The following is an 18,547-nucleotide window of genomic DNA, read 5'->3' as shown; positions in this document are numbered from 1 at the left end:
TATGAGGGTTCCAGTTTTCCCATGTCCTCGCCAGTACTTGTTATATTCAGGAGTTGTTTTTTCTTAATTATAACTAACCTATAATGTGTGAGGTGATCACTGGGCTCTTTGACGAGGACACTGGCCCGCAGTGTCTGCGGTGTTATGGATGAGATACAAGATAAATTCACACGGACTGCTGAGTCCTGTGGAGGAAAAGGGACGACACAGCTTTTCTCTCAAGGGGAAGCAAGCCTCGGAGCACCTTGGCTACCCTCTCAAGAGGCGAGCGCCCCAACCCTTGCCTTGACAAGCTTTTATTGCACAGGAATAAAGCTCATCGATCATTGTCAGGCAGAAATGATTAAACAATAGATAACATTTAAAGAACTCTGGGGGATTATTCTGAGTCAGGGTCAGATAGTTAAAGGGTTATAAAACTTTGGGGAACAAACTCACTTCTTGCTTGGTCCCTTATTATTTAAATTGAGAGCATTAGCAAAGTAGGTTTCATAGGATTTTATGCATTCTTTCTTAGGCCTGATCCCCTAGGGAACCCACAGGGTGGCACCCACCTCCAGCATTGTTTCAGGCTTTAGTCATTGTCTCAGGCTTAAGTCAGGTGGGGGAAGTAAGGCAGCCAAGAGATTAGGAGACCTCTTGCAGACAGAATGAGGACTCAGGCTTTGTCAAAGCCAAGGGGTGAGGGTCCATCACCCCCCTTTTCTGTAGCCCCCAAGTCCTTCCCTGGGGGCCCCTGTGATCATGCCTGTCTTAGGTCGTCCCTCCCTTGAGGAATCTTACCCATCATTGGCTAACCAATCAAGCACTGGGGGCCAGGCAGGATGAAGTAAAAGGGGCAGAGGCAGTGCCCCTGCCAGGGAGATAAGCTTTGTCTCCTTAGTGGCTTATGGTCCCAAAGTCACTCACTCAGCCTTAGCCTTGGGGGGAGGGTTGGGTTACAGCTTCTGAAACCAGGCAGGGCAGTTCCCAACACTCTTGATAAAAATTTGACTGATTTAAGTAGCAGATTTAGGTTCTCCTGGTATTTTGTGGGACTAAAAACGTCTTTCAACAGGGATTAGTTGCATTTCTGTGATGGCAGTTCTAAACAGTGGAACTGTGTTACCCTTAAATGATCTACCTGTTCATAAAGAAGAGAGGAGAATACCCAACCCAACCCAACCCTTGGATGATCCTTTTAATAAGATACACTGGCATGCTGCATATAAAAGAATACAAAACGTAGTAAGGCTTCAAGGAAAGGTATTTTCCCAAGATCTACGTAGACTTTGTAGGGATGAGAGCAGTTGGTTTTGAGGAGGTAAAAGGTGGCGTCATTCAGACCTCAGTGCAAAGGAGCCCTAATAATAATAAGTAAAAATAAAGAGGAATTGAGGATATTTAGAATTAAATTATCTCTTGATTATTGTAAAAATGTACTGATTCAACTGTATGTATGAGAAAAGGAAATTTCAGAGAAATCTTTACTAATCTGTTAGAAAGCATGTTGAAAAGGTACCTGATAGTGTCACATGAAAACAACTGGTATAATTAGGAAAACCTTATTTCCATAAATGAAAACTGTTTTCATTTCCTTGAATTCCTGGCATTGAGGTAAACACTACAGTCATTTATATGACAGTGACTGCAGCCGTGTTTATAATCTGTTTGGTTCAGTTTTGTTCAGTTTGGTTGGAGCTCTCCAACAACATGTTGGCCATAATTAATTCATTAGTCCTGTACCAGGTTCCTCCTCTGTGAAGTAGAGGTATTATTCACTTCCAAAAATGGCAAAGGGAAATCACCAAGCAACAAACACTTGTAAATGCAGTAAATATGAACCTACACCATAAGTGTACTTTCTTGGTCAAAAGATGCAGCCGTAAAGTGCTCCAAACTCTTAAACGCAGACACGGGGGCAGCTGAGACAGGTACTGGCCACACAGGCGGGGTCTGGACAGCGCTCTGTGTTTCCTGTATCACAGGTTTTCCTGGCAAGTCGCGCACTTTAGGACTGTTGGTCTTAATATTTGTACAGCTTGTGAGTTAGTTGAAGCATTTCCTCTAAACAACAGTTTTTCAAAAACAAGCATCCAGGTGGCCTGTCTCAGCTCTCCCCTCACCAGGCACCAGGTCAGTATGTTTCTTACCCGTTTTAAAAATTTCTCCCTCAATTTCTCTTAGCCTGTTGCTCAGAGTGGTTGAAGAGGCCTAATTAGTGTGACCCCAGCTGGGACTTTTGGAATGGAACTGTGCAGGGCTGCCAGATGAGATCATGAGTCCAATCTCGTGTTTATCTGGTAAATTTGTTTATAACTGCTTACTCTCAACTTGCGGAGTTTTAAGGGCAGCCCGTTGATGTCAGTCGGTTGGGGACGGTGTCTGTGCCAGTGTGAGGGGTGCCGTGATGCAGGCTGTCCCACTTTCCCTTTTCCTCAACGACTGCATGCACTTTGGGGTTTGACAGACAGTTCAGTGCCTTTGAAATAGGCCTTTTATTTTATTCATTCATTCATTTTGTTTTTTTCCCCTCCCTTTTTTATGATGGTCTTGCATTTTTGGATTGTTATAAAACCTCCCTGGGAATGGTGCAGCACATAATTAATATAAGTTTTTCTGAAAAAACAAATGAAGGTGAATGGGAGGTATTTGCTAAATTCCTAATTAATGCCTTTGCCTGAAGAAAAAAATAGGTTATATAAATCAATTGAGCATTTACGTAGGGAACCATAAGATACAGTGCTAGTAACAGAAATCCTAAGGAAGTTTGGAGAAGGGAAAGTAGCCTTGAAATGTTAGTGTCATCCTTCCCCTGAGAAAACAGGAAGAACCAGAGGTCCTCATACAGAAACCGGGGTACTTTGTAACGACAAGGACATGTGTAAATCTCAAGTTTGCCCCGCTCTTCTCTGGGTAAAGTAGTTCATCAGATATTATGTGGCCATGTGAAACTGCTCTCAGACTTTGCGTTGTGCTTTCTTTTTTTCCTTTTGGATCTACTTGTTTAAACTTGTCTAGAGTCTTTTTTTAAAATGCTAGCTCATACTGACCTTGCCCTTTCTCCATGGTTCGTCAGGTATTTCAGAAATGCTGAAAATCTGTTTGCCTCTGTTGTAAGTGAAAGTTGAAAGTGTAACTAGTGTTTGTGGAATATGAAGTGCAAAGACTGAGTTGTTTGCTAGGATTCCTTTTGCGAAGTAGCCAAGCCAGTTTAAAAACCAAAGATCTCCACTCGAGGCCATCCACAGTGCTGAGCGCTTTGCAGTGCGGCTCGTTTTGGGCGCTGAAAATCACTGCCTTTGTTGTGAAATTGTATTTTTCACTGAACGATCACACTATCATTGACTAGGGGATAGAGAGCTCCCTCTCATGTGGGCTTAATATTTCTGATCATCTACTTGGATTTGAACTTTCAATCCACAAAGTTGAAACTCTTGGTCTTTGTAATTGGAATGAATTAGCACACTGTAAAGTTATGGGGAGTAGGGGTGGGACTTATGCCCCTGAAAATGGAAGAGGGTATGCTATTCGTTGTACTCTTATTTCCTTAAAACTACATACAGTATGAGGTACTAATTTATACTTAAATGTAAACTTTTCTTATTTTAGTAGACATTTAATATTATATGGAAACATATAAAAACTTTAAATGAGAGAACCACAGTCAAGGATTTTTTAATATGTAAAAGTAAATAGGGAAGAAGAAATAGAGTAAATGCTTCTGTAATCTAAAAAATATATATCTAATGTGTTGCAAATATGGGGAAAGGAGGGATAAATAGAATAATTTTAGTGAACATGTTTGGACTAATCTGGAATCTTAAAAATTATGAAGTCTGTCTTAAAAGGATAATATTTATAGAAAATAAACCATGACATATATTTTTAAGACTAAAATTCATCTTCTAAAAATGTACTGACATGCTCTAATAGAGAACATTTTGTAACTTGGACAGTGTGTAAAAGGATTTAAGTTTTATTTTCTAGCCATTGTAGGGTAAGTTAATTTTCAAGATTGTTTAAAATCAAAAGGTCCACATTATTTACCCAGAAAATGTAGTTGGGTAGAAAGTTTCTGGTAAAAACTTATAACCAATGGTTCTCTTGTGATCATTTAAATTTGTGTGTCCTTTATATGCTTTCCACTCAAAAAGACCTCACTCAAAAGTAAATGGATAAATAATACATAAAATTTTGGCAATATTGGATTGGCCAAAAAATTGTGTTTTGTTTTGTTTTGTTTCATACAGTGGCTTGAATAGCTCTTAGTTGTCTTTAACTTCATTCAGAACAGTTCTATTAGATTGTATTGTGACAGCTGTCATATCAGCATGGATTTTTTAAAAACATCAACATTGGTGAATTTTTGTGTAGCCATTTAAATATTGAAGATGGAAGATAATACACAAGGTTTTCGGCATGTATTATGCTTTATTATGGCAAAACAAGTGGAAATGTAACAGAAACACAAAAATAGATTTGCGCAGTGTGTGGAAAAGGTGCTGTGACTGAACTTGTCCAAAGTGGTTTGCGGAGTTCTGTGCCAAAGATTCTTGACAGAGAGTGCTGCATGGTCGGGCGATCCGATGAAGTTGACAGTGATCAAATAGAGACATTAATTGAGGACAATCAACATTACACAATGAGGGAGATGGCCAACATACTCAGAATATCCAAATCAATAAAGTTACTGGTGGAAATGAAAAATGTGTCTTTCGTTTTACAGGAGAAAACCATACGGACTTTTTGGCCAACCTGATATATTATGGGAAATGAAAATAAGTTTAAAAGGAAAGACATTCGGATCGCATTCTCAAGCAGAAAGTTAATAACAAAGGAGCAAAACCAGGCAAAGGATAAAATTATATATTTTCAAAACTCAGAATAAAAATCAGAATTCACACAACATGGCAAAATAATTTTTCATAGAATTTTGGTATTCATTTACAAGGCCAATGTAATACAGCTGTTCAGAGTCACAGGTCATGGATGTACCTCAGTGAGAAAACTGCCAGGCTATGAAAGAGAGTCTGGCTGTTCACACATTGTAGAGAGCTAAGTAAACGGGGGACAGGACCATCGGAGGAAGGGCTGGAGGAAAGGCTTTTAGTGTCAGGGTAACTACAGCAGGATGATATTCGAGTTTTCAAACATTTGACTGTGTCTTCTTGGTTCGTCTGTAATGATGTTCACCAACTCTAAAAACATAATTAATACAACCCTAAAAATGATTCTTAATTCACTGATGTTAAAACTGTACTGTGTATTTGGTATGTTACGGTGGTTTTGTGTATTTGTGCATAACATTAAGTGTTAGTGTGATCGTACCTGTGAAAAGGTACTGAATGCCTGTCTAATTTGAGGCTAAAAGGAGAGCAAGGGACGTGTCTGCTTGGTAACCACTGTTTGGAGGGGGGCTTTCTAGTCCACGCTGTTAGATCAGACCGATCAGTTCCAATCTGTGATCTGCCACTTACTGTTTTTCCCCTGCTTATCGAATTCATATTTATTTTGTTGTGAACATTTTATGATTATTAGCGGTTTGTATTTTCTCTCTTGTGATTATCTTCTCATTAACATAGTAAATATTAATGATTTTTTCCGATTTTTAAATACTTTTTAAAAATTTATTTTTCAATTTCAGTTTACATTCACCATTATTTTGTATTAGTTTCAAGTGTACCGAATACTGGTTAGAAAATCATACACCCTACAAGTGTCCCCCTTCCCCGGCACTTCTAATACCCACCTGGCACTGTATTCATAGTTCTTATCATGTTGACTGTATGCCCTGTGCTATACTTTCTATCCTGGTGACTTCACTGTAACTGCCAATTTGTCCTATCTTTAAAGTAATTTTTTATTTTTCAATTACAGTTGACATACAATATTACGTTAGTTTCACGCGTACAACCCAGTGATTGGACATTCTATGTAACTTACTAAGTGATCATCCCGATAAATCTCATACCCATCTGATGGCATACATAGTTATTACCATATTATTGACCATATTCGCCGTGCTAACTGTACATCCCTGTGACTAATCTGTAACAACCAATTTGTACTTCTTAATCCCTTCAACCCTTCCACCTCGTACCCCAAACCCCTTCCCCTCTGGCAACCATCAGTCTGTTCTCTGTATCTATGAGTTTTGGTTTTTATTATGTCTTTTAGATTCCACATATGAGAGAAATCATATGGTATTTGTTGTTCTCTGACTGACTTCTTTCACTTAGCATAATACCCTGTGGGCCCATCCTGTCTGGTGTGGATGGTAAGTGCCATTTACAGATTTGAGGCTCTTTTCTGAGATTCAGTTTTCCTCCTCCTGATAATACCTTAAAGGTTAAGAGGATCAACTTAATGAGAGTATTTTTAAACCTATTAGCACTCAGTAGAAGGTAAAAATTCTGATAATTGATGATGGTGATGACTTACACAAGGACGGACTGGTTTTTAATTCCTAAATCCCCTTTCCTACAGACTGATTATATGTAAAAGTTAGAGGGAATCCCAAATTCCACCGCTTTCAGAGTACTTCTGAACATTGATTTGTATTATAATGCAATTAATGGTAAATTGATTAATCGGTTCTCCTTTGGAGCCTTTTTGGGAAACAAAGTAATCAATGTCCTTAATGTTCTCAAGCCTTCAGTGTATTGTAAGCCCAGCAAATACGCCTGCATCTCTCTCATTCTGTCGGCTGCTCATGCCTTTCTCCATGTCTTTCTCCATTTCCGTTTCCATAGGAATCGCTTTAAAACCAAACACGCCTACATCCATTCTGTATGAGCGTTGTTTACCAGCCCATGCTATTCCTTAGATTTATTGTCTAAACAAGCTTTCTTGTAGAGAGGGAGAAACGCAGCCTTGGCCTCATCGGTGTCCGAGAGGTGATGTGTCGGAGTGGAGGGGAGAGTGCTGGTTGAAGTTGCTGCTCGGAGGTGAGATCCGACTGGACTCACTTTTTTTTGGCTCCTCGTGAAGCACAGGAAGTACTTTGTCATGAACTTCCAAAGTTTAGACATCACTGTTTACATTCTTTTCTACAAACTTGTATCTAAGCCGCAAATTCTTGTTTGGAAAGAGTCTGCAAGCCATTTGATGGTCTGTGCTAGAGTTTAAAAAAAAATGTGTTTTAGGAGCAAGTGCTCCCCTCTTTCTTTATTTCTGTATTTTTAATGCATTCATCAGAGAACACATTCCCTGCCCATGGAATGATTTAGCTTAGTGATGTTAATAAAGAACTTGGAAGACTAAATAAATAATTTATAGGTGTATTTGACACTGTTTTTTATACTCAGTAAAATTGAGGGTATGAAGTCATTGACTTCTAAAAATACTTTTATTTTTTAAATGTAATGCAGCCTTTTCTTTCTGAAGAATTGCCATTATGCTGTTATGTAGATGAAAAAAAATAACTAGAAGAGATGTGTTTTTACTTCCTCTTGGCATTTCACTGAAGACTAACTTTAATATTAAGATTTGTCATTAAGATTACCTCAACGTGATTATGCAGCCACCAGTGTGGGAGATTTCTTGTGGGAGGAGGGGTGTTCATACTGAACGACTGGAAAGCAGAAACAAGGTTGTAAAAATATACTCGGAGGCCAATTGTGGGCTGTGGCTGATCTTGAAGTGGAAGTCTTTTCAAAACGTTTTGGGGAAGTTTAGGCAACTATGTTTTTCAGCTGTGTGTTTTCGGTTGTAGCGTCTGTTTATATCAGTACTGTTTTTCCTCTCCCCTCTACCCCCCATCTTTCTTCCTTGTCCACCAGGATCTGATAAAGACTCCAAGTAAACTTTGCAAAACAGCCCTGAAGCATGTACAGAAAGTGAAGATGGGCCTTCAGATGAACTAACAAACACTGGAAGCTAAAAGAAGAGTTGCATGGAGTGTATTTTTTTAGCCTATCTACCTCACAAGTAGCACTTATTTTTCATATGCTTTTCCATAGAGACACAGAAATACTTGGTCTTATACTTGAGAGTTTATCTTGCACAGTGTGAATCATTCAACACATCTCAGAGTTCATCAAGTATTTTTTCACACATCCATCCATCCCTTGTCCTACTTTGCCTGGCATGCATTTAATATGTGTTGTTGGGTAAAGAAGTTGGTCAGTCTCCTTAGGTTCAGTAATTAGATTAGTGTGTAATTATGTACAATTAGTCTTTTTCTTGAAGTGCCAACACCATCCTTGAAACTTAAATTTCAACACCAGTAACCCTTTTATTTTTAAAGGGCTTATATTGCCACCTATGAATGAGCTATTGGGTGCGTAATTAGTATCTAGAAACTCATTCCTTCCCAGTGTAATCTGGAGTTTTGTACTTTGCACAGAGCTGTATGACTTTGCACGTGGATGTTCTTTATGAGTGAAAGGGATGTTCTCAACTTTGCCATCACTAGAAAAAGAGATTTGAGTGATTTTTGTTGATGTGACTGATAATTAATGCCCTTGCCTTTTCATCCGATTCGCTATGTGACTAAAGGTGTCTGTTTTCTAGACTGGCCTGATTTAGTATATGCTATGGTTAAAAAGAAGATTCTTGTTTCTTTTGTTAGTTTCACTGTATAGTTTTCTTTTTCCTCAGTGCCAGTCTAAGTGATAGAAATCTATAACCTGTACTTTATAAAAGAGATGAATCACATAACCTAGAAACTATTCACATATTCACATCGACAGAACATGGTTTATATTCTACATTTCTTTAGGATATCAATTTAATTTGTAAAAGCTCTGCCATGAAGCTGTAACTCTTTATACAAGTACAGGAAAGTACTGGTTGTGGCTGGCTCTTTTTCTCTGTTGATTCCCAAGTAAGTGAAGTTAGCCACCTAAATTCTAAAATTTCTCTGGTGTCCACTGGGGTGACAGACATCACACTAGAATGTCATGGGCCAACATTAAGCAGATGTGGGCCATCCAAAGCTGTTTGTAGGCTTGTCCCATGTCACCCAAAGATCTTCTCAGGGTCAGAAACCGAACTAAGTGAAATCTGTTGCCTAGGAACTACCTCCTTTTAAGCTTGGGCTGATAGAGCCACTGGTGTGGGTGCCTTCGTTCAGGTAGTGGGAGTAGAAGGCCGTCGTGCAGCTGCTACCTCTGTCCCCCTGGGCAGGGGGCGCCTGTGCGTGCATTTATTGTCCAGTAATGGGACATGAGGGGACGCAGTGAGGACTGCAGGGAAAGAGACTGCTGGCGGCACCAGCCACGTTTGGTAGCTGTGTGTCAAGGATCCCCAGAGATGCCTTTGTTCCTGCCAGAACTGGTGAGCCCTGTTTACCTTCCCAGTCCTCGGAGTAAAAATGTTAACGTTGGGATTCCTAGATGAAAGAATACCATCTGCACTCCGGCCTGCTTCTTTCCACGTAATGTTACCTGTTTCACAGTGTCACTGTAAAATAACCGCTTTGATGGGTACTGCCTGTGCTTGAAGTGGAGACATCCCATCCCCTCACTCACATCGTCAGGGCCCAGGTCTCTCAACCATCCTTTTCAGAACAGTTTGAGAACGTAGTGGCAGAAGTTCAGGTAATCGTGCCCTCTCAGCCCTTTGGAAAATAAACTCTGTTTGACACTGATGCTGTTGACATTTCAAGACTGAGTTTATAGCTGCTTCAAAGCTCCTGTCAGGACTTTATAGTCATCCTATACAAAGCAGATCTCCAAGGGCACAGTTATGTACACAGGGGGTGGCTAGCTAACAAAAAGTATGCTCTCGTGGAAAATAAATAAATTTAGCTGGGGTGGATGGTCAAATCAAGTGGAGACCCAGACACCTCGGGAGTACTTCCCCCTAATTCTCCCACACAGTGGATCCAGCCTCTGCAGTTACCAGCCCATCCCCCTAAGAGCTACTACTCCGCCTGTGCCAACCAACAGAAGAGGGTGGGAGACGCAGGGCGCGCATCAGCTCCCTGAGGGGGGACGGGACCAGGTGGAAGAAGAGAATTCCCTGTAGCGCGCTGTCCTGCATCACACTCTGTTTGGGGGTTCTCGAAGCTGAGTGTGAATCTCTTTTATGATAGGTAGCAGCACCTTTCCGGAAAGCCCAAAGGAGAAAAAAACACTGTCCATTCATGTTTCGGAAGCAGCTCCTTAGCTAATGTGCACTGGACCACAGGAGTGCCCATCACACGGTGGACCTTAATCTGACCATTGACAGGAAGAGCGAATTTTTTTCTGACCATCAACCCTGTGAGGTGTGGACTGGCGTCATTTCTAGTTTACAGCTGGTGATTGTGAGGCACAGAAAGGTTTAAAAAACATGCCCGAGATTAGCAGTGGAGGTAGGTTTCAATGTAGGCAGGCAGACTCCAAAGCCCACACTTGTAATTGCCACAACTTCAGTCTTTCTTTTACTTGGGGAGAGGTTCCACCCAAAATTGCTTGTGACCTTGAGTTGGGGTGTCTCCTTTGTAATGGTCACTGTAATTAACAACAGCCGGAGAACCGGTTTTCTTGCTGCCTTCACCAGTATGTGGAAGGGGGTCCACCCAGACCATCTCCCAAGTTTTCTAGGCCTTATGGATTTGCGAGGCTGAAATGAGGGGTTTCCTCATTTTGTTGTTTAGGCAGATACCTTAACCACTTTGTAGGTTTTGCTGTAGGAGTCGGGCATGGTGAGTGAGAGGGTATGAATTTGAGTGCTAGCTTTTGTTCACATGAATACGAGGGGTGACCCCCCTCCCAGAAAAACAACCCAGAATTATCTTCTGGAGGGTAGGACTTATGTGTTCTAGGAACCCAAATGTATCAGTGTGCCAGGTAGCATTGTGGGGAGAGGTTGTGTTTGCCTTCAGTGAATTTTTTTGAAAACTCAACACGTGTCCATTTCATGATGGGTCAAGTGCAGCTGCCCACGCTGTGCTGAGTGTTCAGCGGTTTTTGACCAAGAACAGCATGACCCCCATGCCCCACCCTCCCATTTCACCCAATCTCGCCCTAGCACCTTCTGTTTTTGCTTTTTCGGATGAAAAAAGTGCTCAAAGGGAAACATGTTGCCAGTGTAGAAGAGGTGAAACAAAAACAACAGAAGCACTAAAAGGCATCAAAATCCAGCGTTCAAAAACTGTTTTGAGCAGGGGAAAAACGTCTCAGTGGGTGTACTGCATCAAATGGAGAGTACACTGAAGGTGACTGAAGCTTAAACATGTAAGACTAAATACAGTTTTTTATAAGTAAATTCTGGTAGAAGGGTGGGTGAACGGAACACAGCAAGTGAAAGAGGTAAAATCAAGGAACTCCTCAAGTATGGCCCCTGTCTTTCCGACCTCACAGGGAAGGAGAAACAGTAGTTTTGGGTGTGTTATCAGCACCCACAGGAAGGCATGTGTCGGAGTGTTATTCTATACCAATTGGCCCAAACTTGCTCCTTGGAAACTAAGCCGGCCCCCAAGCCACTGCTGCCCCCATGACCGACCTGCAGGCAACGACCCCTCTGGAGCTCTGTTGAGGAAATAGAAAGTCTCTCTAGGATCTTCCCTGAAACCTCGAGAATGCTGAACAAGTTTCTTTTAAGATGCTGCTTTTTGGAGCCTGTAAATAAACCCGTGCAAGAAAAAGAATTTGGGATTTTTGGGGGGGTGGTTGGGGTCCCCCATGTAAAAGTGAAGCCAAGGCTAAACTATTTTAGGAAGCGGCCTAGTCACTTGGAAATATTATTAAAACTTTTATTCCAGACCCGAGATGGCTAGCGAGGGATGATAACAGGTTTCTCGGTCGTTGCCAAGCCGGCCTATTACAGCGCTCAGACACGAGCTTGTGGGGAAACATCGGGAGAAACGCCACAGGCCTGAAGTCAGGGACAAACCTCTGGAGACCTTCTAGGCTAGGCATGGACGTGTGTTTCAGAACTTGCAAAGCAGGGTAAAATTTCATTCTGTTTTATGGGACATCTGGTTTAGAAATGAAATTACACATTTTTTTAATTCAAGGGGTTAAAAATAAGGGGGATACAAGACATTGGGAAATCAAATGTTTACTGGAACACTTTTAAAGTAGGCAATAGAGCGAGGAGTTGAACCTGGACTTGGAGCCCAGCGTCAACCCAAATGGCCACATATGCCCAGAGAGCCCCTGGACAAGGAGCCCCTTTCTTAAACTGTAATCTAGAGATATTACCAGTGAGAGGGACACATTCTTTCCAGATGACTGCTCGGACAAGGAGGACAATGAGTAAGGAGATTATTCTCCTGAGGCAGGGCAAGCACTCGGAGGTAGTTGGTTTAAAAAAAAATACCCAAAAACAAGGGAGACTTGGCATGATAGTTTCTTAATGGGCAATGACCCCATGGCACAGGTGGTTGTACTAACAGTCCGGATGCTTCCGCAAGCCATGCCCTCATTTAGGAAAAGTATGAGATCCGGTTTACATCTAACGGGTTCTTTTCCTCACTTGCTCATTGCTTGTTGGAACCCATGTCTACCTTCGTTTCGGCACAGTGGAAACTGAACAATGACCTCTATTATTATCTGGGAACAATGCAGTCTTTGTAGAGCGACAGGCTTCACAGACTGTCGTGTGTACGCTCACGCAGCCGCCACACTCACAGGAGTCAGAGGAGTGATTCGGGATTCTCAGGGCTAAATGGGAATTTAGCTGGAGCGCGTGACTTGCCTGGATCCTAATGTCTCCGTCCATGTTGGGGAGTCTGTTGGCATTTGGGATGAGGTCATTCCTTTATTGTGTGCGACTGACGTGAAGGTCCTGGCCTGCCCACTGAACGCCAGTGTGGTTTTCAGTTACGGAACAGCCCCGGCACACCCTCACACGTTTTCAGACGACCCTGAGGAGTGTGGGAGGGGCCCATGAGACAGGGCCCATGGTCGAACATGCCCGTGTTAGGAGTTCCAGTAATAAAATTCTGTGAATTTCATGCTTTATGTAGATAGCCCTCTACTACTTAGCGTCAGAGAACCTAGTTCTCTGTTTTTAGCATTGCAGCCTTGCCCACCCCCTCCCATTTCTTTTCCTCCATTCATCGTCTGTTTATATGCATAACATTCAGTTCTTCCTTTTACGTCCTTCCATCCTCGCCACTGTACCAAATTACCCAAATTCAAGTTCCTACCTGGCATGCCATTGGGTCATGTTAAGGTTTCAGCTGAATAGAACAATTGTTTTCAGACTCCTGGGGACATGTCTGCATGTACCTTGCCTGGAGTCTGTTTCTAATCTGTTTGGATGTTTTATGCAGCCTGTAGAAGAGAAAGCCTCAATGCTCAGAACACTGTAAATATAGTTCGGTCCCCTGGGGCCTCCGGCTATCTCCAAAGTATCTGTTTACCTACATAGTTCCTGATGGGAGTGACATGTCCATCAATAATTTTCAGAAAACAGTTTCTATTTCTAACTTGCGTTTTTAACTTCTAAAAGGCAGGAGTTAATTCTTTCAACTTTGTTTCTTGATGTTTAAAGATTTATGGTTCCCAGGTTATTTCCTTGTGACCAAAATGCTCTTTGAAAAATAGAAGGCTTTTATTCTTAGCCCTCTTTAATAAAATGTTTTAAAATATAACAGCATTGAGATGCAAATAAAAACCACAGCGAGATGCCACTTTATGCTTACTGGGATGGCTACAATAAAGAAGACAGGCAATAGCAAGTGCTGACAAGATGTGAAAAATGGGGATCCCCATGTGTTGGTGATGGGATTGAAGTGGAATAGCCATTTGGAATCCGGTCTTACAGTTCGTGAAGCCAGTTAACGCAGAGTCACCACATGCTCCAGCAGCTCCACTTCTAGAGAACTAGAAACACATGTGCACATAGAAACTTGTACACAAGGGTTCTAAAGCTGCATAAGGTGATGGTTGCATAATTCTGTTACTATACAGAAAAAAATCATGGAATTGTATACAACAGGATGAATTGTATGACATGTGAATTATATTTCACCAAGTTATTGAAAAGATCTGTAATAGTATATGATATTCCAGCATCTTTTAAAATAACATTGGGTTTTCAGTTAAATCAACATTAAATTAAAGGGAAACTTAAGTTATGAATAAAATATACTTCAGTGTTTGGTCACTTAGCAAATAAGGGCTCAAATGCACTTTGTGGTTAAATGAAAAATCTTTTTAATGTAGTGTAGCATGATTAAGCCACCTGCAGCCTGAGGGTCTCCTACCCGTGTGTTCCCCCACATGCTATTAAGACTAGAAATCTTTTAAGTGCAACTTGTGTGACAACAGATAAGAAGCATTTTATTTATTTATTTATTTATTTATTTACTTGCTGTCTTATTTATTAGCTTGTTCTGGACAACTGGCAAAGGGAACTGATGTTGGGGCACTTAAGTTTCTTATGGAAACCTAAGGGGTTTGCTGAGAAATTGAATAATTGTTTACTAAAACTCAACCAAGCCATAATCTCAATTCACTAGAGTACATAAGCTTTATAAGTCCCCTACACCACCAGGTACATATGCCATTCTCTGTAGTTACTCTTAAGACTGGAATTAGTTCTTTTTCCCCATGGACATCATTGTATGTACTGCTCTTTACAGAAACCAGCAGTGTTGGTTTAACTTTGATGTTTAATGCTTGATAATTTTTAAAAGATTTTATTTATTTATTTATTTATTTTTAGAGAGGGGAGGGAGGGAGAGAGACAGAGACATCAATGTGCGGTTGCTGGGAGTCATGGCCTGCAACCCAGGCGTGTACCCTGACTGGGAATCAAACCTGCGACACTTTGGTTTGCAGCCGAGCTCAATCCACTGATCTACACCAGCCAGGGCTTGATAATTTTGGTAATTAGAAGAAAATCAATTTACCATCCCATCCCCAATCCCACTATACTGTCTGATTTCTTCTGCCTTGCAGGATAATAATTAACTACTTTATCAAAAAGAGGAACAAAAACATGAGTTATAACACACGCTAGGTCTGTGGTATGAAAGACTAGCAGGAGGCACTGGGCAGATCAGCTCCCGCCACCTGGAGGAGTCTTGGGGGTTCTCACAGCAGGTTAGGAAGTAGCCCTGGAGATTCAGTGGGGTCTGCACCTGGGTAAGCCTTAAAGAGGCGTGTTGGAATTCCCGCCCTCCACGGATCTGGGGTTTAGTGCCGGAAACCCAGTAGAAAGGACGGTGTAAAGCCAGAGAAGAAGACAAGATCCAGGAACTGAGGTTAGATTACAAGGTCAGAAAGTGGTCAGTATTAAGCTTGACCTTGACTTGAGGTCCTGCCTTCTGGTTTCTATTATTTCCTGGACACGAGATGGGGATTTTGTTGACCTTATCTGAAAAGGCTAGAAGATTCTCAAGACCAAGGGAAGAACTGAACAGATTATTACAAAAGAAAGTGTGTTTTTGTACACTAGTGTTTTATTGTACTTATATGTATAGTTTTTGGTAACAGATCATTTTCTGAGTTGGAAAATCAGAACGAATTTGTTAGTATCTATAACTTAGAGAGCATTTATTGCTCCTCTTCAGCGTAACCACCACCTAGGGTCTTCTGCCTGTGTCCCCCATTCCTTACAGCCGAAGCTGGTTTTTGTTAGGAACTGGGCATGGAGAACGGGGCGGGAAGAAGCTTCTAAGAATCAACCAGGAAGATCTTTCAGCGTTTTCAGGTGAATCTCGTGAAATCTCTGCTACTCAACTGTCTTTATTTAGCAAAGAAAAAAGTTTCAATCCAGTTCAATAGGTATGCCTCAGATCTAGGGGATTACTGTATGAGGATGGAGTATGCATGAAATGCCAGGAGCTTTTCGTAGGAAGAAATGCCCTTTGTTCTAAGAGAAGTGGGGACATGTGGCTGTCCCCCAGAGGAGAGCAGAGCCCACTGGCGGTGGAGCGAGTGGTAAGGGCGGTCTGTTACTCTCCAGTGGAGTTTCATGTAGCTCGTCCAAGTGGGATAGTGTTCGTAAACGTTTGAATTTGCCCGTGTGGTCACCCTGTGCAGGCGTCCAGTCCGGGACTCACCAGGAGAAGTTGCACGTGGGTCGCAGCTCACCCTTGAGAACTCCCCTCTCCCCCAGGCTCAGGCCACACACACTTACTTGTTCCTGTACAGCGGGGCTTACTTATTACAACAGTTTTAGTTACCCACCCGGCCCCCTTTTGAAATGTTTCAGTATATTTATTTCACTGAGGAATTGAAAATTTTAAAGTGATAACAAATGATATTAAAAACCTTTGGTTATGTAGAGTCTTCTTTCAAAAGGTTCAGTATCTCAGTAAGTCACAGCAAGTGAGGGGGATGCTGTTAAAATTCTGGATCCTTAGCTTTTTAGTCAATGTACATAAAGATGGGTGTAAATAGAGAACATGAGTTGATGAAGTTACTTTAACTTTTTAAATGGTAAAATGATTTTACCTGCTGTGAATGCATAGGTGGAGAGAAAATAAAGTGAAGAGAAGGTTGGGGAGAGGCCCTAAACCAAGTGCAAGCAGAGACCAGTGAGTCGTAACCATTTCAAGTGAGTGCACAAGTATTTCAGATGAACACGGCCACTCCGAAGGTGGGAGGGAGGCGAGGACTGACCCAAATCATTCTTGATACACATACTGGCTGTTGTATACTTTCAAGCTAAAGACAAAAGGAACTGTAAGTTCCTTTTTCATGTTGCTATTTTTCATGTTGCTATTGTTTAGCAATTCTGAAACCACTTTTAGTATGTATTTCTGTATTGAGCAAATAAGTAAATGTACAGTTGATAATGAGAGCTGGCAGAGAAAGAGTTACAAGTGCAGGGAAGGAAGGCTAAAATGAACCCAATAGTGTTGGATTTGAATGGGAGTTATATCAGCACAAACTTGGGGTGTTAATGTATCTAAATAGATGTAGATGTGAAAGCGTGTGTGTGTGTGTGTGTGTGTGTGTGTGTACTTACAAATCTGGGAAAAGTGGAGCACCAAAACAAATGATAGCAATTAATTATAAATCCTAGAATAACATAAGCTATGAATCAGTAATGATGTGTGAGTAAATGAACAAATTAATGAATGAATAGTAAACAAAACAGAAGGGAAAGCTTTTCCTTAGAGGAGAAAACTGATAAATACAGAAGGGGTGATGGGATTAGCAAATCACCATAATGATTGCTTCAGGTAAGAATCATCATTAGGTGGTAAAATTAGTGTGTGAAAGTTTATCGAGAAACAAGATATTTATGTGGCCTCAAAATATCTCCCTATGCCATACTTATTCATTAAAAGGGGGAAATAGTAACCTTAAGTGAGAAACTGGGCAAGAGATCAAAGTCATTATCACTACAAATGAGACAAAAATGACATGTTGTGCACTGAGGATGACACAAATCTCTTATTCCTGCCAAAAACACGTGACCTGAATCTAATCAAAAAGTCAGATAAACCCAAACTGAGGGTCATTCTACAAAACAAACAGCCTTCCATACTCTTGCAAAATGTCAAGGTCATGAGAGAGAAGGACTGGGAAAAATATTTCAGACCCTGAAGAGATTATTGGGTGCTTTGTGTGAATCTGGATTAGATCGATCCTGGCTCAGGAAAATGAAGAGATGTCGGGGGTTTTTTTGTTTGTTTGTTTGTTTTTTTAGAAAGTCAAACCATAAAGGGTAAAGGGGCATCATACTTTCAACTTACTCTTAAACTGTTCAGGGAGGGGAAAATAAAAGTTTGTGTGGGAAATCTGGGCAAAGGGTATACAGGAATTTTTTGTGCTAGGTCTGTGGCTTTCCTATAAGTCTGAAATTATTTCAAAATACAGTCTTTTTAAAAAAAAAAAAACTAATAGAACAGCAGCCTTGCTGGTTGAACACTCAGTGCCGGGATGCCTCCCATCTGCTGCTCCGGCTCTGCTCTGGGTCTGGCGGCACTCCGTGGGCAACCCCGCCATCTGGCTCTCTCTCACTCGTTAGAAAATCTGTATCCGAGTTTACAAGTCATACCTGCACACATAAATTACACACATGTGCAGAAAGTGCAAACAGTACAGAATTAAACAGGATAGGAGTCATGGTGCCATGTTTTCTCCCCGCCTCCCACCACCCCCCACCACCAAGTTTCCACCACTAGTAGGACGGTTGTCACATTATAAACGTTCCTGGGCTTACACAGACAGACTAGTGTGTTCGCGCACACAGAGTCTCCCCCACAGCCCCAGGACTCCTACACGTTGTTGAATATTTTTTTAACATAATATTGTCATGGGCATATTTATTTAGTGAATATATATAGCCTTGTTTCATGCTTTACTGTTTTTCCTCTCTCTGATGAATGCTTCCATGGTCCCCAAAACTCATCATCCAGGGTTGATACGACCATGTACTTGAATGGTAGAACCATTGCTGAGGGCACCGGGGTACCCGGTAGCAGACAGAACTGGAGGGTGCACCAGACCAGCAAGACTCCCTCAGGCATCGGGTCCGCGCTGAAGGCCTGTGGCCGGGGTTGGCAGGGGTTTCTCTAGTGGGAGGCTGTTGAGGTGACTCAGCTGTGTCTCTCTACTCAAGGTTGAAACCTTCTGAAGATTAAAAAAAAACATGTTTGGTCACTTTGGGCAGCAGCTGTCCCTTAAATAGTCAGCTATTGTCACAGAAGTGAGGCACAGAACCT

General features: G+C 41.5%; 1 protein-coding gene and 1 long non-coding RNA gene across 10 annotated transcripts in view; one reads left to right on the top strand and one right to left on the bottom strand.

Moving 5' to 3' along the window:
• RBPMS (RNA binding protein, mRNA processing factor) overlaps positions 1-18,547 on the top strand; it is a 167,445-nt gene that overhangs the window by 78,814 nt on the left and 70,084 nt on the right. The gene's annotated exons all lie outside the window — the stretch shown is intronic.
• Positions 982-18,026, bottom strand: LOC118497433. Its single transcript, XR_004899962.1, has 3 exons — positions 18,014-18,026; positions 11,134-11,138; positions 982-1,973 (listed from the first exon to the last, which is right to left on the bottom strand). It is a non-coding gene; the product is annotated as an uncharacterized LOC118497433 (long non-coding RNA).

Source organism: Phyllostomus discolor, chromosome 11 (assembly GCF_004126475.2).
Source record: "Phyllostomus discolor isolate MPI-MPIP mPhyDis1 chromosome 11, mPhyDis1.pri.v3, whole genome shotgun sequence".
Taxonomy (NCBI): domain Eukaryota; kingdom Metazoa; phylum Chordata; class Mammalia; order Chiroptera; family Phyllostomidae; genus Phyllostomus; species Phyllostomus discolor.
Note: the sequence above shows the minus strand (reverse complement) of the source record. Positions and strands in the feature narration are given on the sequence as shown.